Below are 24,275 nucleotides of genomic sequence, written 5' to 3' on the forward strand. Positions count from 1 at the left end.
GGTGGTGGCAGCGTTATGATATTAGTTGTATCATCATAGTTAATTGTGGGTGGTATTAAGGATGGATATTTTTATTTTTATCACTATTTCCGGCCTAGGGCAGACAGATAATGGATTTTAACCCTTTTACCACCAGAACCAAGTCGCACGCACGCTTGGAGTAGGGTGCATTCGTGACACCATGAAGTGAGCCAATACTCAGAAAAAGGTTGGGCAAATGGATATTCATACAAGCCTTCATGATCTCAGTGATCTTCTCATGTAATAATATTTATTATATCTTCAGAATGCAGGGGGGTTTGCTATTGCTAGCTTAATGCAAAAACTAGAACCCTTGCAACATATAACCATGGACTTTATACACACTATATGACACCCTTCTTGAATATGTCAAAAACACCCTCAATTGTATCTCCAAGACACACGCACTGCAAACTTACTTTATACATTGTATTAGGCCATCAATTTAAATTGACAATATTTCAAGTTTTCGAAACCCCTAAAAGGGATCTTTAAAGGTCTCGAAAGCTTTTATGGCTTCTTGGAAATATAACTGAGTTATATCCTGAACTCCTTCTTATCTTCATAACACAAAACTGCTTGGTCATCGTTTCGCTTTGCCTTCTTCTTTCTTCGATATCTTTTCCAAAGACAGCTGAATATAACGGAGACAATTCCTGTTGTCAAAACGGAGATTCCTAGTACAAAAATAACTGAATCAAGAGAGTTTGTTGCATAAGCCAGACTTGTAGTTGATATACCAATCAAAAATGTCATTATTCCTAAACCCAGCATGCAGCTGTGACAAGAGTTCTCCATGCCACCAGTGGTGGTACTTATAAGATGTTGATCCTTGCGCCCCTTATCAAGTTGTACATCATCCACGTTTTTTGTCTCTGGATCTTTCATAATCAATTCTTCTGACATCATGTCAAGTGGAAAAGTGGTAGCCATGGAGATGAAGCCTAGTAAAAAAAACATTTTTTTGTGAAACGATGTAAATGTTCAAATGAGAGGCAAATGAAATCAAATGAAAGAACATTAAGGCACTAATATACCAACTAATACTATCATGGAAAGAAATATTGTATTCTCATTAATAAATACCTCTATCATGGTTTACCAATACCGTATTTGCTCTATTATAAGACGACCCCCCAAAATCTGAATATCAATTTAGGAAAAAAAAGAAAAAGCCTGAATATAAGACGACCCTATAGGAAAAAAGTTTTACCAGTTAAACTATGTGAACAATTGTTTGTTAATAAAAGCTATGATTGAGAAAAATATTTTGTTTTTATTTCCTTTTTTTACAACCTGCCCCCCCCCAGTTGTGCACATCTGCCCCCAGGCTTGCCACTCTGCCCCAGAAATGCCTTATATCCCCTATATGCCACTGTGCCCCATGATATGCCTTTTAACCCTCTAAATGCCACAGTGCCCCATGATACGCCTTTTAATCCTCTATATGCCACTGTGCCCCATGATATGCCTTTTGACCCCATATGTGCCACTCTGCCTCCAGCATTTAGGGGGTTAAAAGGCATATTATGGGGCAGAGTGGCATATAGGGAGGTATAAGGCATTTCAGGAGCCAGAGTGGCGTATAGAGGGTTAAAAGGCATTTCTGGAGGCAGAGTGGCATTTGCCTCCAGAAATGCCTTATGCCCCCCTTTTAACACTCCCTCCCCCTCCCTCCTCCAAACTTATCGGTGCTTCTGAGTCCCCGGTGCTTAGTCCGGGCAGTGTGTAGAGCTCTACGCGATTTGCGTACACAACTTCCGCTTCAGCTTGCCTCACTTCTACTTCATCTTTAAATGTTTTCCTTAATCACCTCTTCACATCTAGCATATGCAGCAACTTCTCTTTGGCTTTTGGTTTTTGCAGGTACTTTTACAAATCCTTATTAGGAATCTGGAACTTGTGTTGAATGGCTTGGAAAGTTAATAAAACTCATCCCATGAGTAAGTCTCAGATTCTAGAGACATATTCTAAAATTGTAATAGGTATGGACCAGAATATCTCCCTCATCTGCGGGTGTCAGGAACCACAGAACTTGAACTGGTGACTATGCACCTAACAGTGTTTCCCCAGTAGGCTCTGTGTTGCTGGGATTCCTAGCTTTGTAGGTCCCTGTCAAGTATGTGTCAGGATCCTGTCACACCTGTGGCTTGTCAGGCAAGTAAGGGCCTATGATGCCAGGGTTGCCCCCAGGCTCCCTTGCTGGAGCATTGAACTTCCTGGCCCTACTGTAAGTTTGTCCGAGCTGTGTGCTTCCTGGTTTTGATCTGTGGCTTTGACCTTCATTTATGTTTTGCCCTGTGTATCTTGCCCGATTAATTATCTGGATTTTGACCTTTGGCTTAGACTGTGACTAGTCTTTGGATCATCCTTTTCTACCATGCATTGCTTTACCTGTGTATGACATTGGCTCATCTGATATTATGTAATTTCCCATAAAAAAATAAAATCTGATGAAAAAAAACAACAAATTTTCTGACTTTTACCCGAAAAATCTTTTACTCATCCAAAAAAGCTAATTAAAAAACTGCTAAATAGATTCTACTATTTGTCCTGAGTTTAGAAATACCCAATGTTTTTTGCTTTTTTCTGCAAGTTATTGAGCGAAAAGTATAAGTAGCATTTTGCTATTTCAAAACCATTTTTTGGTCATTCTGCCCTATGTGCTATTTCGGGTATCTTTGAAGCTGGCCAATGCAACTTACCCCATCAAACCATATATTTTTGAAAACTAGACACCTCAAGGTATTGCAAATGCTGGTATTTTAACCATTTCCATTATTCTACCCTTTCTGGTAGTTATTTTGTGGTTTTTTTAATCACTAGAATTGCGCTTCAGGTATGGATTTACAGCTCCTAATGTATGTCACTTTCAAACAAGACCCCAATATGTGTTCAGCATTATCTCTCAAGTACAGCGATACCCCCACCCCCTATGCATGGGTTTGTCGGGTTGTTTGGGAGTTAAAATGCTACATTTAGGAAGTGCGCATCTTTTAACTTGGAACTTTTACATCTGGTCCTACTGCCCCCATGTCCTAATAGGGCCATCTTTCAATTTACCCCATCAAACCATTTATTTTTGAAAATTAGACCTGGTGTAGGTATAGTAAAGAAAGAAGACACATGTACCTCTGCGCCCTTTTCTATTCATCCAGGCCAGCTCTACAGATGCTCTGCCACCAGATTGTGTGGTGGCTTCGATCGGGACTATTGTACGTAAAGTTGACCTACAGGTATTTGAAGACGCTCTACGTGCTAGGGCTAAGAGTACTTACTACGGATCTGGATATTGCCTAATATATATATTGTCTATATTCAACAGTCCTAGGAGCGCACAGAGGCCACTCTTTGAGGAGGGGGTACTGTTGTCAGGATTCCACCCTGCCAGCTGGGACTATGTATTATCTATACCTACTGACATATCTATACGCAGCCACTAATGGTCACTCTTCTCTCTCTGGAGCATCCATTACTAATTTCTGATCAGCTGATATATATCTGCTCTGCCCTTCAGTCTGAGCCTTTGCATTGTTGTGTATTCAGCTTGGAATTACACTCCTATCATGCTCAGGTTCTAGCATGTACTGGCTGCCTGGGCATGATAGGAGTGTGGTTGCTGTTAACAATTATATAAATTGCAATTTCTTGTCCAATTTTGGTGTGTTTCTTACTTTTAATAAAAGTGTTTGTTTTTTTATAAAGGTGTGTGTGGGGGGTCATTTTCGGTTTCGGCCAAGTGAATCCTGAATCCCCCCCCCCAAAAAAAAACAATTCGCCTACAGGAAAGATAGTCAATTTTATTTTGGAAATCTCTTCTACACTAAAAAACCTGTTCTCCCTAGCCCAGAGAGCCCTAGCGTACAGGGGATTTAGAAGGAAGGGAAGCCTAAGTAGGATGTGGTGGTAGGGGATTCTATTATTAAGAGGGAGATTAGGCAGTTAAATGCATGGGGTTTTTAGAGCACTTGGCTGATTTTGCTTTGGGGTATGATCTCTATCATCAGGATTGCACCTGAATGCAAGAGGGTACAGTGTGCTTGGGGAGAAAATGGATAGACTTTTTTATATTTTAAATTAGGAATGGGGTAGAGGAAATAATAAATACTGGGCTAGACCAGGGAAGTACCTAGAGTATTTGCCACCTGAGGCAGAAAAAATTAAATAAGTTAAAATAAATGACATTTACTGAACAAATATGGTACAACATAACTCCTACCACTATACACTAAGCCAGACATTGACACGGTATGCCTCTGCACTTTTAGCAGTCTGCCTGTGCCACCATTGCCCCTAAACACTCACTCATTCATTCATTCATTCACTCTCCCGCACGCCCTTACCTCTCTTGCAGCGGTATGGTATGGGGGAGGCCGAGCATCATTGGGGCCGTGCAGACATCTATCCAGCCTAACAGCCACCAATGCGGGCCCCCAGCTTACAGCGGTGGCACCCGCACATTGTGTAAGGACCCCCCCCTCCCACAAGGGCAAGACAGTAAAGAAAGGGGAGGTGTTTTAGTTAGTAATCGGGTGGGTGGATCTGGGGACTTGGTTTGTACAGGTAATAATGAGAAGCATATATTGTTCCCCACCAAAGCAAAGGCAGATGGTACCTGCAGCATGTGTATTAAATAACAAGCTTAAGGTTATGTTTACAAATGCTTGCAGTTTAGGGAATAAGATCCAAGAACTTCTGACAGTAGTGACTGAGAATGTTGATTTAGTGGCTGTTATTTAGACATGATATAACAAAAAAAATGACTGGGACATTGCAATACCAGGGTACTTTTTTATATAGAAAAGACAGGGAGCACAAGAAAGGGGGAGTGATGACCCTATATTTGAAAGATAACATAAAATCTAACTGAACACAAGTTAGTGAGGAGAACAGAGTCAGTCTGGGTTACGTTACAAAAGTAAAGTAACTCATGTAGGTGTGATTTATTGACCCCCGGGACAAGTAGAAGAACTAGATAATCTACTAGTGGAGGAAATAGCTAAAATGACAGTGAAGGGGGAACGTTGCAGATCTTCTAAACTCCCTACTGGGTTTGCCTCTAAAACAAGTAGTTGAGGAGCCAACTATATAAATATTGGATCTCAATAAATGGAGATTTGTTAATGGATATTTCTGTACGTGAAAGTTTGGGATCTAGGGATCTAGTGGTTTAATATACGAACAGTGACTCACATCACACAAAAACAAAAGTTTTAGATTTTAGAAAAGCCGACTTTTCTAAAATGAGAATATGTGTAGAGGAGTCATTAGAAGTTAGCCTTTAGTAAAAAATACCCAAAGTAAGGAAGATAGTCAGATCAGGCAAGATTAGGCAGAAAGAAGCAAAGAAAGAAAAGAAATAAAAAAAAGAGTTGCCAAATCACACACAGAAGAGAGAATTGCCCTGTCAGTAAAAAGGGAGATAAAACATTTTTAGATATATAAATGAGAAAAGGATTAGTTAGATTAAAAACAAAAGAAGGAAAGTATGTAGAAGAGAAAAAAGGTCTAGCTGACTGCCTTCAATGAATATTTCTGTTCAGTTTTTTACAAATGAAAATGAGGGAAAAGGACCTCAGTTAGGAAAAACCACGGGCATTTAATACATGTAAGTTTATCGAGACAGATGTTCTACTTCAGTTGTCTAAGGTAAAGACAAATAAGTTGATGGGGCCTGATGAGATACACCCCAAGTTATTAAAAAAGCTTGGGAGTGTACTAGCAAAACCTATAACTGATTTATTTAACGAATCATTGTTAAGGGGAGTCATCCCAGGGGATTGGAAATTAGCTAATGTTGTGCCCATCATTCATAAAAAAGGCAGTAGGGAGGAGTCGGGCAACTACAGGCCAGTAAGTCTTACATCTGTACTGGGGAAATTAATGGAAACTATGTTAAAGGATAGGATTGTTGAACATCTGGTCACATGGGTTTCAAGATCAAAAACAACATGGGTTTACCTCAGGAAGATCGTGCCAAACTAAGCCTATTGATTTTTTTTGATTGGGTAATTGATCAAGGGGGTGCAGTAGACATTGCGTATATGGATTTCAGTAAGGACTTTGACACTGTGCCACATGGAATCTTATCAATAAACTGCAGTCATGAGTTTAGATCCCAATATTGTTGAATGGTTTAGAGAGTGGCTGAGTGACAGGGTTGTATTCAGAGCAAGGTCTTGTTACCAGTGTGGTACCTCAGGGATCTGTACGTGGCCCATTCTCTTTAATATTTTTTATTAGTGATATTGCAGAAGGTCTTGATGGAAAGGTATGTTTTGCTGAAGAAACAAAAATTTGCAACAGGGTTGATGTTGCTGTTGGGATAAGCCAAAGGGCAAATGATTTAGGTAAACTGGAAAAATGGCCAGAGCTGTGGCAACTGGCATTTAATGTGGATAAATGCAAAGTAATGCATCTGATACTTTGATACTGTCCTAACCTCAACGTGCGAGGAAAGGGATTTAGGGGTAATTATTTAAAGGTAGGAAGACAATTCTACAGAGCAGCGGGAAATGCTAGCAGAATGCTTGGCTGTATAGGCAGTAGAAAGAAGGAAGTACTCATGCCGTTGTACAGAGCACTGGTGAGACCTCACTTGGAGTATTGTGTACAGTACTGGAGACCGTATGTCCAGAAGGATATAGATATGTTGGAGAAAGTTCAGAAAAGGGCTGCTAAAATGGTTCATGGATTACAGGATTAAATTTACCAGGAAAGGTTAAATGATCTTAATAGATATAGCCTGGAGGACAGATGTGGAAGGGGGGGGTTATGCTAGAACCATTTAAATATTTACAGGGAATCAACACGATAAAGGGAGAGAGTTTATTTAAAAGGACAAAATACTACCACAACAAGAGGACATAGTCTTAAGCTGGAGGGGCAAAGGTAACATCAGGAAATATTATTTTACAGAAAGGTTAGCGGATGCATGGAATAGCCTTCCAGCAGAAGTGAGATGTTAAAACAGTGAAGACATTTAAGCAAGTATCGGATAGGCATAAGGCTTAGCTAGCTAAAGGATAAGGCCAGGTACTAAAGAAAGTATTCAGAGGTTGGGTGGAATGGTTCTGCCGCCACTTTTTATATTTCTATGTAAGAAACAGAGTTTATTTAAAAAAAAAGAAATACTACCACAACAAGAGGGCATAGTCTTAAGCTAGAGAAGCAAAGGTTTAAAAATAATATCAGTAAATATTACTTTAATGAAAGGGTAGTGGATGCATGGAATAGACTTCAAGCAGAAGTGATAGAGATTAATACAATGAAGGCTTTTAAGCAAGCATGGGATAGGCACAAGGCTAAGCTAGAGATACGGTAAGAGGATGAGCAGACTAGATGGGCCAAATGGCTCTTATCTGCCATCGTTTTCTATAATGCACAATAGGTTATAGATTCTACTCTACTCAGAATACTAGTTAATTGTACATACGTAAAGATTTCTTAAAAGGTGCATAGTAAATCTTAACACTCAGCACAATTCTTGATATCACAAAAAAAAGGAAAGGGATGTTAAATAGAAACCATTAAAAATCACATGGAAAGATAAGTAGTTTCCAGAAATGACGAAAGCACCATATTGGAGTGCAGAGGAGTACTTCAGGAAATATCGTTTTATAGAAATAAAAATTAATTCAATGAAAAACCTCCTTGGGTATTTGATAACACCAGATTAATAAAATACAATTTAGATAATTAAAAAAGGATCATGTTTGCAAAATAAAACTATAGGAAAAAAGTTAAGTTTCTACAAGACCTTAAAAGGATACTATAAATTTAACCCCTGATTTCATAATGCACACTGTTTAGTACTATGTCTAGACATTTTTTACTGTGAAATCCAAAATGCCTGCGTTGTTAATGTATTTTTCTTGGCATACATTCTTATAAAACACGTGTATTAGGTGAAGTCATCATACATTCAGCTTTGACTAAAATGATCGTATTGAACACAAGATGTGTATTTTCGACACTTACTTTCACAACTACATGTTTCTTTTGCAGTGGATTTTGCATTCTTTGGTACAGGACCCATATTGTGACCAATATTTGATTCCTTTTAACCACTATAATATCATATTGGTTTATAAATAATCAATAACTATGCATTTGAATATATATATATATATATATATATATATATATATATTTAAAAAATATTACTCTTACCTTTTTGAGACTAAAATCACTTTCTATTCTCGAATCCGCTTGATGTTTCGTTAATGCCTAAAATATAGCCTGTTAATATACAGGTTGCGCTGCTCTTTTCAGTGCTCTTGTGCATGTTCTCAAGTTAAATACTTTTTTTTATATATATATGTATCACTCACCACCAGGTCCCTCCCATTTCAATTAGAGTCCAGACTTAAAGATTAAATTGATAAAGGAACCAATTAGTCATTTCCTTTTGTGGTTTTAATGGCAATTAGAGCTGCCAAGTGTTGTCACAGCTTTTCCTCACTGATCAAATCTTACAAAAATACAAATTACAAGTCACAAACAAAGTAAAATAAAAGGTTTTGAACAAAACAATTGGCGGCATATTTGGGAGTTTATAGGCTACTGAAATCTTAAAATTGTTTTTGTTGCAAAAAAAATATGCTATTTTACTTTTAGTATTATTAAGTACATAATGATGTTACAACCAAATGGTATATCTACTTAAAATTCCCTTTGACATTGTTTCAGTCTAATAATATTTTAATCTGTATTTCTTGACTCACATTGTTGTCAAACCTCATTGACATGGTATACAGTGTGTAAGTCAAAACTATAGGTTTTGATTAGTTATATCATTTTGTAAATCATATTGAAAGTATAGGTTACATAGTTACATAGTTACATAGGCTGAAAAAAGACATGCGTCCATCAAGTTCAGCCTTTCCTATATCTGTTAATTTGTTGCTGTTGATCCAAAAGAAGGCAAAAAAACCCCGGCTTCGCTCTTTCCAATTTTGCACTAACCAGGGAAAAAAATTCCTTCTTCACCCCAAAATGGCAGTCAGATTTCTCCTTGGATCAATAAGCTGTTTCCCCATAATTAAAGATTATATCCCCGAATATTATGTTTTTCCAGGTATCCATCCAGTTGCAGTTTAAATGTCTGTACAGACTCTGATAAAACTACCTCTGCAGGCAGAGAATTCCACATCCTTATTGTCCTTACTGTAAAAAACCCTTTCCTCTGCTTTAGTCTAAATCTCCTTTCTTCCAGTCTAAACGCATGACCACGTGTCCTATGCATAGTCCTGTTTATGAACAGATTTCCACACAATGGTTTGTATTGGCCCCGAATATATTTATATAACGTTATCATATCCCCTCTGAGGCGACGTTTTTCTAAACTAAACAGATTTAAATTAGTTAACCTTTCTTCATAACTATAGTGCTCCATTCCTTTTATTAATTTTGTAGCCCGCCTCTGCACCCTTTCTAGTGCTATGATATCCTTCTTTAGAAAAGGTGCCCAAAATTGCACAGCATATTCAAGGTGCGGCCTTACCATTGATTTATACAGAGGCAAAATTATATCTTTATTACGCGACTTGATGCCCCTTTTTATACACGACAATACCTTACTGGCCTTAGCAACCGCAGACTGACACTGCACATTGTTGCCGAGTTTGTTGTCTATAAGAATTCCCAAATCCTTCTCATTTGTCATTACCCCTAATTCACTACCGTTTAGGGTGTAGGTTGCTTGTGCATTCCCTACCCCGAAGTGCATAACTTTACATTTATCTACATTGAATTTCATCTGCCATTTGAGTGCCCAGTCCCCCAGTCTATCTAGATCCCTCTGCAGCACAGTAATATCCTGCTCGCCCTGTATAACTTTACCTAGTTTTGTGTCATCTGCAAACACAGAAACATGACTTTCAATGCCTACTGCCAGGTCATTTATAAATATGTTGAATAAGATTGGTCCCAGAACAGAACCCTGAGGGACACCACTTACCACTTTTGACCAGCTTGAAAATTTACCATTTATAGCAACTCTCTGTTCTCTACCTCTAAGCCAATGTTCTACCCAAGAACAAGAATTTGCATCTAGGCCAATTTCTTTCAGTTTGAATACTAACCTATTGTGTGGAACCGTGTCAAATGCCTTGGCAAAATCCAAGTAGATTACATCGACTGCAACACCCTGATCGACACTTCTACTTACTTCTTCGTAGAATGCAATTAAATTAGTTTGACAGGACCTATGTTTCATAAAACCATGCTGATTTATGCTAATAATACTATTCTTCCCAAGGAATTCTTGAATATTATCCCTAAACAGCCCTTCAAATACTTTCCCAGCAACGGAAGTTAGGCTCACAGGTCTATAATTTCCGGGCACAGAGTTGGAACCCTTTTTGAAAATAGGAACCACATCTGCCTTCCTCCAATCCTCTGGTACAATTCCTGAAAGAAAAGAATCCCGAAAGATTAGAAACAGAGCAGGGGCGTACCTAGAGTATTTGGCACCCGGGGCGGATCCTGTAAGTGGCACCCCCCCCCCAAATGTAAAGACATCTACAAAATTATGTTGGCAAGAATATTTATTGCACCAATTTGTAAACTGTATGTCAACTGTAAACAACAAGAAATCTGAAAAAATAAATTAATAACTTGTAAGTAAAATAAATATGTTTAAATAACATTTACTGAACATATAATAGTGCTTTCTTTAATAACCCCCCCAAAAAAACAACAAACACAACAAGTTTCTAAGAAGCCCTAACAAATGAGTGACAAACATTACAAATTAAGTACTGGCTAAGCAGCTAAAGACACTATAAACTAAAAAAAAATCTGATATTATAATTAGGAGTCACCATAACATTGTTCTCTTTTTATTTAAACATTTGCATATATAGTGGTGTTGCCATGTCGACTCATGATTATATATACCATATGAACCAGACACTGACTGTGGTATAGCATGACACCTATCACTATATACTGAGCCAGGCAGTGACGGTGGTACAGCATAATGCCTATCACTCTATACTGAGACAGACATTGACGGTGGTGCAGCTTAAGTAATTTCATTATATATTGAGGCAAACATTACAGTGAAACAGCATAACTCCTATCACTATACACTGAGCCAGATACTACAGTGGAACAGCATAACACCTATCACTATAACTGAGCCAGATATTGATGGTGGTACAGCATAACCGCTATCTTTATATACTGAGCTAGACACTTATAGTAGTACAACATAACTATCATTATACACTGAGGCAGACATTGACAGTTGTGCAGCACAACTGCTATCATTATATACTGAGACACGCGCTGACAGTAGTACAACATAACTGTTTCCATTATATACTGAGGCACGAGCTGACGGTGGTACAACATAACTGTTAATATATACTGAGGCCCACATTGCCGGTGATACAGGATAACACCTATCACTTTATACTGAGCACACATTGACGGTGGGGCAGCGTAATCCATATCACTATACATTGAGCCTGACATTTACAATAATGCAGCATAACCCATATCACTATATACAAAGCCATTGATGTGGTGTAGGCCTACCACTTCAGTGTCTGGCTTAGTATATAGTGGTAGGGGTTATGCTGCATTATTGTAAATGTCTAGATTGATGTATAGTGATAGGGATTATGTTGTACTGCCCTCAACTGCAGATCAGGGGAAGACTGTGAGAGTCAGTACAGCCTTCCCTTTTTCTGACTGCACCGTGACATTGGGAGGTCCTCTCCCCGTAATCATCCCCAAAGTCCATTTGTCCCCTACGTCACTAAACCACAACTCTCTTTTAATTACTCCCTGTAGTTCAGGTATAGATCAAATAAACAACACATGGAAACAGCACGTGCAACTGAATAAGACATAAATATCCTGTATTTACAGGTATACATAAATAATGTATGGAAACATAGCATTGCAGGTATAAATCAACAGAACACACAAACCCAGCATTGCAGGTATAGATCAACTGGAAATCACTCAGCACTGAAGGTATAGATCAAATAAACAACACATGGAAACAGCACCCCAGGTATTGATCAACTGAATAAGACATACAAATCCTGTATTTGCTGGTAAACATAAATAATGTATAGAAACATAGCATAGCAGATATAGACCAACACATTAACACACAAACCCAGCTTTGCAGGTATTGATCAATTGGAATTCACATAAAAACTCAGCATTAAAGTTATAGATAAAACACCCTAAATTACAGGCATAGATCACAGATTGCACACCCCAAAGCCAGCGTCCACATTGCCCACATAGAACCTGACCAGCACCCTGCGGTGGGGGTGCAAGGCCTCTGTCTCCCAGCTCTGCCACTGTACGGAACAGTATAGAGTGATGGGAGTTATGATGTACTTTAGAGCATAATTATAATGAAAAAGACATTGGAAATGGTACAGCATAACACCCATCACTCTCACACATTTACCAATCAACACTTACCAATCCACAGATTCCACACATACCAATCCACAGATTCCACACATACCACACATACCAATCCACAGATTCCACACATACCACACATACCAATCCACAGATTCCACACATACCAATCCACACATACCAATCCACAGATTCCACACATACCAATCCACAGATTCCACACATACTAATCCACACATAAACCAATCCACACATATACCAATCCACAGATTCCACACATACCAATCCACTCTCACTGTCACTCAGTCTTAATGAATGATTTCCTACCTTCTTTTCTACTTCTTTTCTTCTTACAGCAGTCTTTTCTTTTTACAGCAGTCTTCCTCTTCGCTCCTCTTCTTCTGTCTTCTTCCGGGTCAGAGGGCACTGTGGGCGCGGCTTCAGTGCCGCCGGGGTTTGTTGTCAGATCCCGGCGGCACTGAAGCCGCGCCCACAGTGCCCTCTGCACAGCAGCAGTTGCCGCGCGGATCGCAAGGGAGCAGAATCGGAGGTCTTTAACAGACCTCCGGCTCCCTTGAGTGATTTTAAGCCGGTTCAAGGGAATCGGCTTAAAATCACTCAAGGGAGCCGGAGGTCTGTTAAAGACCTCCGATACCGCTCTCTTGCGAGCCTGCTCCTCCAGCGGCGGACATTACTGTCCGTCTCTGGAGGGGTGCCGGGTGCCGGCAAGTTGGCACCCCCCTGATGAGCGGCACCCGGTGCGGACCGCCCCCCCGCCCCCCGCTAGGTACGCTACTGAAACAGAGGTTCACTTATTTCCTGACACAGCTCCTTAAGTACTCGTGTGTGAATACCGTCAGGCCCTGGAGCCTTGTTAACATTAATTTTCTTTAGTTGCTGCAGCACCTTGTCCTGGGCCATCCACTCACAGTTTGACTGAAAATTTTTCTCAGTGGTCCTATGTATAGCCATTGCCATAGGTTCCTCCATAACATATACTGAGGAAAAATAGTTATTAACTTTAAATAGTTATTTAAAGTTATTGTCGGGTTATTTCTGACAGGCCAAGATAGTTGAATCTGAAGTCAGATTGTGCTATTCTATTTGCAGTAGAATGTTAGAACTACATGAACTGATAAAATTTGCATTATAAAGTTTAAAACTATGTTGTACATTGACTGCTTTTGGATAGAAAACTACTCAGTATTTTTTAAAATAACTCAATTAGTTGTTTATACAAAACTCAGGAAAATTACTCTTGGGCTATCAGGCTCCTGATATGTTGCTGCTCAATTGGACAATTAAATGGAGACTGCTTATCTCTCCAACCGGCCCATTTACCCAATGAAGACTGTTCATGCTCTGAAGTAAGGAGAGCTGCATGTTAATGTTGGACTTGCTGCCATGTATGGAGCAAGCGTCACCATAAGAAACATACACTCACTGGCCACTTTATTAGGTACACCTGTTGCTTGTTAACACAAATAGCTCATCAGCCAATCACATGGCAGCAACTCAATGGATTTTGGCATGTGGGCATGGTCAAAACAACTTGCTGAAGTTCAAACTGAGCATCAGAATGTGGAAGAAAGGGGATTTAAGTGGCTTTGAACGTGGCATGGTTGTTGGTGCCAGATGGGCTGGTCTGAGTATTCAGAAACTGCTGATCTACTGGGATTTTCACGCACAACCATCTCTAGGGTTTACAGAAAATGGTCTGAAAAAGAGAAAATATCCAGTGAGCGGCAGTCGTGTGGACGAAAATGCCTTGTTGGAAAATGGGCAGGCTGGTTTGAAATGACAGAAAGGGATTATCTCCCGTCTTGACTACTGTAACTCTATTTTAGCCGGTCTCCCTCTTAACCACCACTCTACAATCCACCATGAATGCTGCTGCCAGACTTATCTTCCTCTCACATCGCTTTACTAACGTTTCTCCCCTCTGTCAGTCTCTTCACTGGCTGCCTGTGCACTTCAGGATTCATTTCAAAATCCTCACTCTTACTTTCAAAGCCCTTCACAGTGGTTCCCCTCCCTACACCTCCTCTCTCATCTTTAAATACACTCCTAACTGGTCTCTCCGCTCATCCAATGATCTCCTTCTATCCTCTCCTCTGACTTCTAGCTCTCATGCCCCCTTACAAGATTTCTCCTGGGCTGCCCCATCCTCTGGAATGCCCTCCCCCGGTCTATCCGTCTCTCCCCCTGCCTTTATTCCTTCAAAAAATCCCTCAAGACCCACTTCTTTAAGGAGGCTTACAACATAGCACACAAACACCCTCCCATAGTCCCATATTCATGGCTCACCTTTCCTACTCCCTCTCCTGCAATACTTTTACTAGTGTGGCCGGTCTATCCCTAACAACGGCACTTTTACCTATCGTGTAATACAACCCAACTCCCTCTAGACTGTAAGCTCGTTTGAGCAGGGCCCTCCTCACCTGTTGTCTCTGTTAGTCAATTTGTTATGTTAAATACTACTTGTTATGTCCTGTCTACCCATTGTACAGTGCTACGGAATTTGATGGCGCTATATAAAACAATAAATAATAATAATAACAGTACCTCAAATAACCACACCGAGTGCCACTCCTGTCAGGAAACTGAGGCTACAATTTGCACAGGCTCATCAAAATTGGACAATGGAAGACTGGAAAAATGTTTCCTGATCTGATGAGTTTCGATTCCAGCTGCGACATTCAGATGGCAGGGTCAGACTTTGGCGTAAACAACATGAAAGCATGGATCCATTTTGCCTTGTATCAACGGTTTAGGTTGGTGGTGTACTGGTGTGGGGGGACATTTCCTTGGCACACTTTGGGCTCCTTAGTACCAATTGAGCATCGTTTAAATGCGACAGCCTACCATAGTATTGTTGCTGACCGTGTCCATCCCTTTATGACCACAGTGAACCCATCTTCGGATGGCTACTTCCAGCAGGATAATGCACCATGTCACAAAGGTCACATCATCTCAAATGACAATGAGTTCACTGTACTCCAATGGCCTCCACAGTAACCAGATCTCAATCCAATAGAGCACCTTTGAGATGTGGTGGAGCGTGAGAATTGCATCATGGATGTGCAGCCAACAAATCTGCAGCAATGCGTGATGCCATCATGTCCATATGGACCAAAATCTCTGAGGAATGCACAAATAATGAAGGCAGTTCTGAAGGCCAACCTGGTTCTGAAGGGTCCAACCTGGTACTAGCAAGGTGCACCTAATAAAGTACCCAGTGAGTGTATAACAGGTGTATTCATATTGGGCAATGCCCTAGGCCTGACCCAGGCAGCATCCAAAAATACAGGTACAGTATGCTCAGATCCACCACATGGTCTGTAAGATGGCCCATGATACTACTGAGTATGATTTATTGATAAGGAAAAGTTCTTCAGACCATCTGTTTTTTGACTGACTTTGACTGGATACACACATTGCCAGAGAAATTCTGTGAATCACCCCCTGCGTGATTATTGTGGCCTTTCTATAGAAAGATATATTTTGCACACTAACTGAGAAACAGAATATCCCTTGACCCTTGTTCTGTAAATGTACAACCAGCAGATTTATTGTTTGAAAGGCAGGGATATCCACTAATGATTTATTTCTTTATTGACATAGTTCAGGGGTCCTTATGCCGACACCAATGGACACATTTTTGATTATAATAAGCAGGAGCACTGTGAGAATTTGTGAAATGGAAATCCCTCTGGTACTACTATTAGGTAAGATACTTGTATCATTCTATTTATAAACCTTAACTAGATGGGTATGTTGTTGAGTAATGTTTAATTATTCTCCTACCTTTGACCCTAAGAGGTGGCAACCTCCTGTTTACTTTGGCAACTTTACTGGGAGCTTAGGGAGATCAATGTGTGGCTAAAAAAAGTTACTCACTTTTTAGAAGGGACAAAATAAATAGAAAAGGGGGAGCGATTTGCGATGATGACAGTAGTAATGTGGAGACACTGTGAATGGAGATTAGCCTAGCTAGTAAAATGAGTCGCACACTACTTGCAGGTGTATGCTACAAGCCACCAAAAATTAGCAATGAAGGGAAGGATCAGCTGCTATTTCAAAATGAAAAGACTGCAAATAGGAACAATGTTTTAATCATGGAAGATTTTCATTACCCAGATATAGATTGGAATAGTGGAACTAGTTCCACTAAGGGCAGAAAGTTTCTGAACCTGCTTAATGACCAATTTATGTCACAATTATTAGAGACCGCAACCAGAATGGATGCCTGTCTGGATCTGGTAATAACTAACAATGAGGAACTTATCTCAAACATCATAGTAAGATAACACTTGGAAAATAGTGACCACAATATGGTTTCATTTGAGATTAATTCCAAAAAACAAATGGGTAACTACTCTACCAAAACATTCAATTTCAGAAGGGCAAACTTTGATGGGTTAAGGTTAACTATGGAATGTATAGACTGTTCTCTATACATTTCATAGTTCTCTGAACTAAACACATGTACTCTATACATTCCATTCTCTGAACTAAACACAGAGGACAAATGGAATACCTTTAACTAGACTTGTGCATTTGTCTTCAGGCGAACATGAAAACGAACATGAGGAGTTCCAAAGACATGAAGAAGAGGAGACAGCGGCGGTAAAACATAGACGAAGACACACAACACGAAGAATCTTCATGATCGTCTTCGTCTACTAATCTCCCTGGTCCCTTCCCCATCTAGCCTACCTTATCTTTGTGGCATCGCGGGAGTTGACGGAATCGGAAATCCATAGGTTCGCCGTCAGGGGTTACAGGGCAGTGTGAGTGAGCCTTTTGGTGGCCTATTGGGACCTCCTCTGGCATCAACCAATTGCAGGTGAGCAATAGGCTCACATTTGCACAGCCTTTTTAACTCCTAACAGCCAAGTTACGGCACCAGGATTTTAAAAGTCTGTACGAGTGACTCTATTGGTCGCTTGTACAGACTTTTAAAATCCTGGTGCCGTAACTTTTAAAATCCTAATGCAGCAACTTGTCCAGGAGAGACCACTGGTCTCCCTGCTCTATCAGTTAAATGTCCGTACAAGCGACTTTATTGGTCGTTCGTAAGGACTTAACTGTTGCAGCAGGGAGACCAGTGGTCAGGTTGCACCTTAAGGAGTTAAGGGGCCGTGCGAGTGAGCCTAAACGAAGAAAAAACATGGAAAAAAAAGGAACACGAAGAATGTCCACGAATATTCGCCCGAAGAGAAGACAGGAACGGGCGAATATTCGTGGAATACGAAGATTTTTTTTTTGCCGAAGACGAACACGAAGAGCCCCCTGGTGCCCAAGTCTACCTTTAAACCCTTAACGTCCCTTGACATTGAGCAACACCGAGATTGGCATCATGGGCCATGTCTGGCCCCTCCCCGTGGGTGTCAATATCTGCCATACACTGTATGGCGGCGGACGTCCGTTTTAAAATTTTACGAGGCGATCAACGATCACGGGGCATTCAGCGACACCGAACACTCACCCCAGGATGCGCTTCGGAGAACGGTCAGAACCGCCACTGCAAGTGATTTTGCCACTCGCAAGATGGCACCCGCCCTGTAAAAAAAATAACAAAGTTGGAAAAGTTCACCAGAGGGCCTCCAGACCCACTAGAGAACTCTGGCTCCACTTGCAGGTTGAATACAGGTACTGCATTTAACCATGCAAGTCAATGGAGCCCAGCTTTCTAATCACTATATGATTAGTAAAATATTTAAAAAATAAAAAAATGGAAAAAAAAGCTTAAAAATATAATAACATGTAAAAATTATTATGCATCAGCAAAATGTAAAGAAAAGTCCAAAAAGAATAAAAAAAAATATAATAATAAAAAAGTTTATTATTATGAGCAAGTGCTAAAATTAGCGCTGTATGTTGATATGGAACCCAAGGGGATTTAAAAAAAAATGAATGGTTTGATGGGGTAAATTGGAGTGGCTGGGCTCAAAGATAGGGCATAGGCACAGACTGACCAAAATGGGGGGGCGCACTTCTCAAATGTGGACTTTTAACCACAAACACCAGACAAACCCATGCATGGATGATATCACTGTACTCGGGAGATGTTGCTGAACACACATTGGGGTGTTGTTTGAAACTATACATTTATACCCAAAGTACAATTTGTGTGAAAAAAAAAAAATTACCGTATTTGCTCGATTATAAGACGAGGTTTTTTTCAGAGCAAATGCTCTGAAAAATACCCCTCGTCTTCTAATCGGGGTCGTCTTCTAATCAGACCTCAAATAGAGGTCTGATTAGGAGACTAAGATCCAGATCCCCCGCACCGCTGCAGGGGACCTGGATCCTCCTGTCTCACCCGACCCCCCCACCCATCATACACACACTTACCGGTGCTTCCTGCTGTATTGCCGGGGCAGCAGGTTGACGTCTACGTGATCCGTGTAGACAACGTCCGCTGCAGCCGGAAGGAGGTGTGGCTAGCAGCGGGGGTTGTCTGCGTCCGTCGCATAGACCTTCCCCGACTGTCAGAGATCAGAGTTCCCCACACCGGTGCCGCACCGGTGCGGGGAACTCTGATCTCTGACAGCCGGGGAAAGTATACGCGACGGACGCATACAAACCCCCGCTGCTAGCCACACCTCCTTCCGGCTGCAGCAGAAGGCGACGTCAACCCGCTGCCCCGGCTGGAAGCACCGGTAAGAGAGGGGGGAGAGCGGGGGAAGGGGGGTGAGAGAGGGGGAGAGAGAGAGAGTGTGTGTGTGTGTTAGTTAGGGTATAGGGTGTGTGTGTGTGTTAAATGGGGGCATAGGGCATTTCTGGAGTGGCGTTAAGGGGGCATTTAATAGAGCACTCTGCCTCCTGAAATGCCTTATACCTCCCTATATGCCACTCTGCCCCATAATATGCCTTTTAACCCCCTAAATGGCAGAGTGGCATATAGGGGTATAAGGCATTTCTGGAGGCAGAGTGCTCTATACAATGCCTTTTAACTCCCTTAATGCCACTCTGCCTCCTGAAATGCCTTATACCTCCCTATATGCCACTCTGCCCCATAATATGCATTTTAACCCCCTAAATGCCAGAATGGGATATAGGGGTATAAGGCATTTCTGGAGGCAGAGTGGCACATAGGGGGTCAAAAGGCATACCATGGGGCACAGTGGCATATAGAGGGTTAAAAGGCATATCATGGGCCACAGTGCCATATTGGAGTGGCAAGCCTGGGGGCAGATGTGCGTAACTGGGGGACAGGTTGGAAAATACAAGAAATAAAAACAAAAAAAATCTGACGTTCACCTTGCCTCTCTTCTCCACCTGCCCCCTTCCGACTGGCCTGTTTCCTTACGAGACAACCCACTACTTGTTGCCCCTGCCAGGGCTTGGAGGTTGGTGCGTAGGGCCCAAGGCCTTAGCCCAAATGTCTCCTTGTATCTGCCTTTCCTCCGCAATCCTGATTTCCATGACGGCAGGGCTGCTGCTCTGTTTTCCCACTTGTCTGCTAGGGGGGGCAGACTCCTGACCCATTTCTTAACTGATGGTATTGGGGCATTACTTTCCTACGAAGGTCTTTTGACTAAATTCTACCCCATACCTATTCATAGGTTGCATTTCCTACAAATCTCCAGTTACGCTTCTAAAATTCTCTCCTGCCTTTCTCCATCTGACAAGAACAATAGACTAGATAAACAGACCCTACTCTTGCAGACTGGTCCTACCTCTGTCTCCCGACTATACAGTTTGACTCGCCCGTTGATTGATCTAGAGACCGTGACTCAGGGCCTTGCTAAATGGCGGCTGGACTTCCCAGACCTTACGACAGACTGCCTGGTTGACGCCACTATTAGGGCTACTAGGATATTAGTCTCTAAATCCTATTCTGAAATGTTTTTAAAATTGTTACATAGGGCCTACCTTCCCCCAAAGCTATGGAAACTGGTGCACATGGCGGCTGATTCCCACTGCCCGAAATGTCTCCATCCTGACGCAGACTTAATGCACTGCCTCTGGCTCTGTCCCCAAATTCAGGTTTTCTGGGCTTCCATTCATGATTTTGTCACTACATCGTTGAAACTACCTCTTACTATGACCCCCGAATGGGCTTTATTTGGCATTTTTTCCCCCGCCGATACTTGTCGACTTCCAGCGAGAGATAGATCCCTACTGGTGGTGGTGGCGGCGGTGGGGAAGAAGGCCATTCTTTCTCAGTGGATCCAGCCACATCCACCCACTTTGGCCATGTCCCTGTCACGACTAAATTATATTTTCCAAATGGATTGGACCGAATCTTCCCTACATAGAGAAACCAAAGCCCGTGCCTTCTTTACTAAATGGTCGGCGTATATTCCCACACTGGCTCCCTCCACTAGGGCCTCTCTCCTTTCCATGTTCCAATACACTGGATGGTTTTCTCGGCAAATCCTACTGGGCAGACACCCCCTGCCGGGTTTAGGTTGATTTTATTTTATTCTCATTTTATTTTATTGTTATGGTAAGGTTTTCCTTATGTATCTTGAATTATATACTTTGGTACACGATGTATCGTTTGTTGTCCTGGCGGTGTGCTGTGTCGGGCGTCCCTTCCGCTTCGTACTCCTCGTCATACTCTTACTTTGTCTTATTTACCATTGTACCACTGACGACTGCTTTAAAATCATTTTGTAATCTTTATTCTTTTTGATCTTTGTATACGTGTGTTTGTATACTTCAACTGCATTCCTCCTGTTTGCGGCAAAAATAAAAGTTTTAAAAACAAAAAAAATCTTTTTCTCAATCATAGCTTTTATTAAAAAAATAGTTTACATGAATTAACATTTACTGGTAAAACTTTTTTCCTTTGGGGTTGTCTTATATTCAGGCTTTTTCTTTTTTTTCCTAAGTTAATATTCAGATTTTGGGGGGTCGTCTTATAATCAGGGTCGTCTTATAATCGAGCAAATACGGTACTACCACAAACTTTGGCAAAGGCTGGTGGTAGAATCTTATGCATGGAAAGGGTTAAAATACTAGCATTTGAAATACCTTGGTTTGATGGGGTAAATTGAATTAGCCGACTTCAAAGATGGTCCTATTAGGACATGGGGGCAGTAGGACCAGATGTAAAAGTTAAAAAATGCGCACTTCCTAAATGTGGCGTTTTACTTCCCAAACAACTCCACAAGTAGAATTAGTGCATAGAAAGGGTTACAATACCAACATTTGAAATACCTTGAGGTGTCTAGTTTTCAAAAATATATGGTTTGACAGGGTAAATTGCATTGGCCCTCTTCAAAATAGCACATGGGGCAGAATGACCAGCTTTGGGAAAAAAATGGTTCTCATCATTTTATTTTTTTCATGGGAAATTAGATAATATGATCAAAAAAATGATATCTGAAGAAAGACCTTCTTGTCTTGAAAAAACAACATATAACTTGTGTGGGTACACTAAATGAGTGAGGAGAAAATTACATCTAAACTCAAGCACCGCAAAGGTGTTAAAACAGCCTTGCCCCCAAAGGGTACAAAAGGTAAAACACAGCCTGGTCCTTAAGGGGTTAAGCACACTGTGACGGGGATGCCTTGTACCCCAGCTGGGTATGCCCGTCAGTTCTGCAATGCTTCCTGCCGGGACTGAAGGGGTTAAATCGCTGCCAGCGCTAGACAATACTATCAAGGCAGCGTTCAGGAACTGGCCCGGTGTCCCTCTGATCGTAGCCCTGCAGCTCACCGAGGTGCAGCTACAGGCGGTGCAGAGATTGTCCTGAGAAGGACAATAGGTGATATAGCTGGTCCCTGAAGCATTAGACAAGACTAATGTCCAGGGAAAGAACACACTTTATTGGGGAAACACACAGGCTTATATACAGGATAGGTGATAAAAAGGTCATAAATCACGTCCACATCTTCCCGCCTTGCCCAGACAGTCCAGCGTCACGCTTAGGCCACCGAGCCAGGCAATGTTCGTATAATTTTAGCCGTCGTTCTCGGTGTGATCGTGAAGGAGCGACAGCGATCCGGGGGTACCGATGGATAGCTCAGGAGGAGGGTCCTGAGGATATCCTGTCCAAAAAGCGACGTGATCGGTCGAAGGGACCCCTAGCGGCAGCAGTTCAAAGTTTCCCCGGGACGGACCGCGAGCCGGCGTGCATGTGATAACCACGCCAGCTGCTCTCCGGTCTCCTGGCACCTCCAGCGGCCAGGGAATCTGCTGGAGTCTCCTTCTCCTTACCACCCCTGGTCGGCACCCCCACCACCCATGGGGTATCTCCATACGATAGTGCTGTGGTCGGGCCGATGGTGTCCGGGCTATACAGGGTTAAAAGTCTGGGGCAGGGCATGTGGCACATGGATAGGGTAAGACATGAGGGAGAACAAATAAACAACATATTTTAACCCCGGAGGGTAAGAATACTACCCTTACAAAAAAATTACTGCAGTTTTTCTGAAGTAATACTGCTATTTTTTGGACATGAAAAAACTGCAATACTGCACTTTTACTGCAGTATTACTGCACATTTACTGCAGTTTTACTGCATTTGTACTTCACTGTACTGCAGTTATTTTTGTACGGAAGTACAAATGCAATAAAGCTACAGTGCATTGAATTACAACTGTAGGTTTGCAATATATAAAAAAAAGTGCAGTAAATGTGCAGTAAAACTGCAGTACAGTGAAGTACAAATGCAGTAAAACTGCAGTAAATGTGCAGTAACACTGCAGTAAAAGTGCAGTATTGCAGTTTTTTCATGTCCAAAAAATAGCAGTATTACTTCAGAAAAACTGCAGTAATTTTTCGTAAGGGACAGATGGCATCGATTAACCCGGGGCTGTCACACACACATTGCAAAATTACACATCCCAATATATATGAGAAACAAACACAAAATAAGCAAATCAAAACCAATAAAAAATAAACAAATGGCATTTAAGCATTGGATCAGCAGTATAATTTATGGCATACAAAGATGCTAATTGTCTGGGAGAGTAAAACTAATCCCAAGAAATGTATGTAATTTGAAAAAATGTAGAGAACATTAGTCCTTTATTATCTGAAACGGGAAACTTGGTTAGTGAGGACAGAGAGAAAGCTGACATCCTAAATACTTTTTTCCCTTCTGTTTATACCGAGGAAGAACCAATGACAGAGCCGCTGCTTTCTAATTTTAAGGAACCATTACAGCAAACATGGGATTGGCTGACACAAGAAAATACTGTTGCGGTAGAAAAGGCCCCTGGACCACATAGTACACACCCAGGGGTGCTTAAGGAGCTAAGCCTAATTCTGGCCCAACCATTATTTTTAATTATTTGAAGGGTAAAGGTATTGTGAGGCTGTAAACAGTGGCGTCAGCTTTCATATTTAGGGGGGGCACATGGGGGGCCAGGGAACAAAATAGGGGGGCCAATTATAAAACGGTACATATAATATATATGCGTTAGACGTGCATTTTTAACTACATCATATGTACTTATCTCTTTGAAGTGATTGAAATATGATTTTAAAATAACAGCTGAACTGGCAGTTATTTTTCATTCTTTAATATTAGCCCCTGCTGCCAATATATATATATATAAATAAATATTAGACCCTGCTGCCGATATATAGAAATATTACACCCTGCTTCCGATATATATTAATATTAGCCCCTGCTGCGGATATATATTATTATTAGCCCCTGCTGCGGATATATACTTATATTATACCCTGCTGCCGATATATATTAATATTAGACCCTGCTGTCAATATATATATAAATATTAAACCATGCTGCCAATATATATAAATATTAAACCCTGCTGCCAAAGCATATATACATATTTGCTCCTGCTGCCAAAAAAATATAAATATTTGCCCGTGCTGCCAATATATATTTATATATAAATATTAGACCCTGTTGCCAATA

General features: G+C 41.1%; 1 long non-coding RNA gene across 1 annotated transcript; it reads right to left on the reverse strand.

The window, feature by feature from the left end:
- Nucleotides 1–224: 224 nt before the first annotated feature.
- LOC128469674 (uncharacterized) lies at nt 225–8,314 on the reverse strand. The gene is made up of 2 exons (XR_008345987.1): nt 8,194–8,314; nt 225–965 (listed from the first exon to the last, which is right to left on the reverse strand). It is a non-coding gene; the product is annotated as an uncharacterized LOC128469674 (long non-coding RNA).
- Nucleotides 8,315–24,275: the final 15,961 nt, after the last annotated feature.

The sequence above is a fragment of the Spea bombifrons genome, chromosome 12, assembly GCF_027358695.1.
Source record: "Spea bombifrons isolate aSpeBom1 chromosome 12, aSpeBom1.2.pri, whole genome shotgun sequence".
Taxonomy (NCBI): domain Eukaryota; kingdom Metazoa; phylum Chordata; class Amphibia; order Anura; family Pelobatidae; genus Spea; species Spea bombifrons.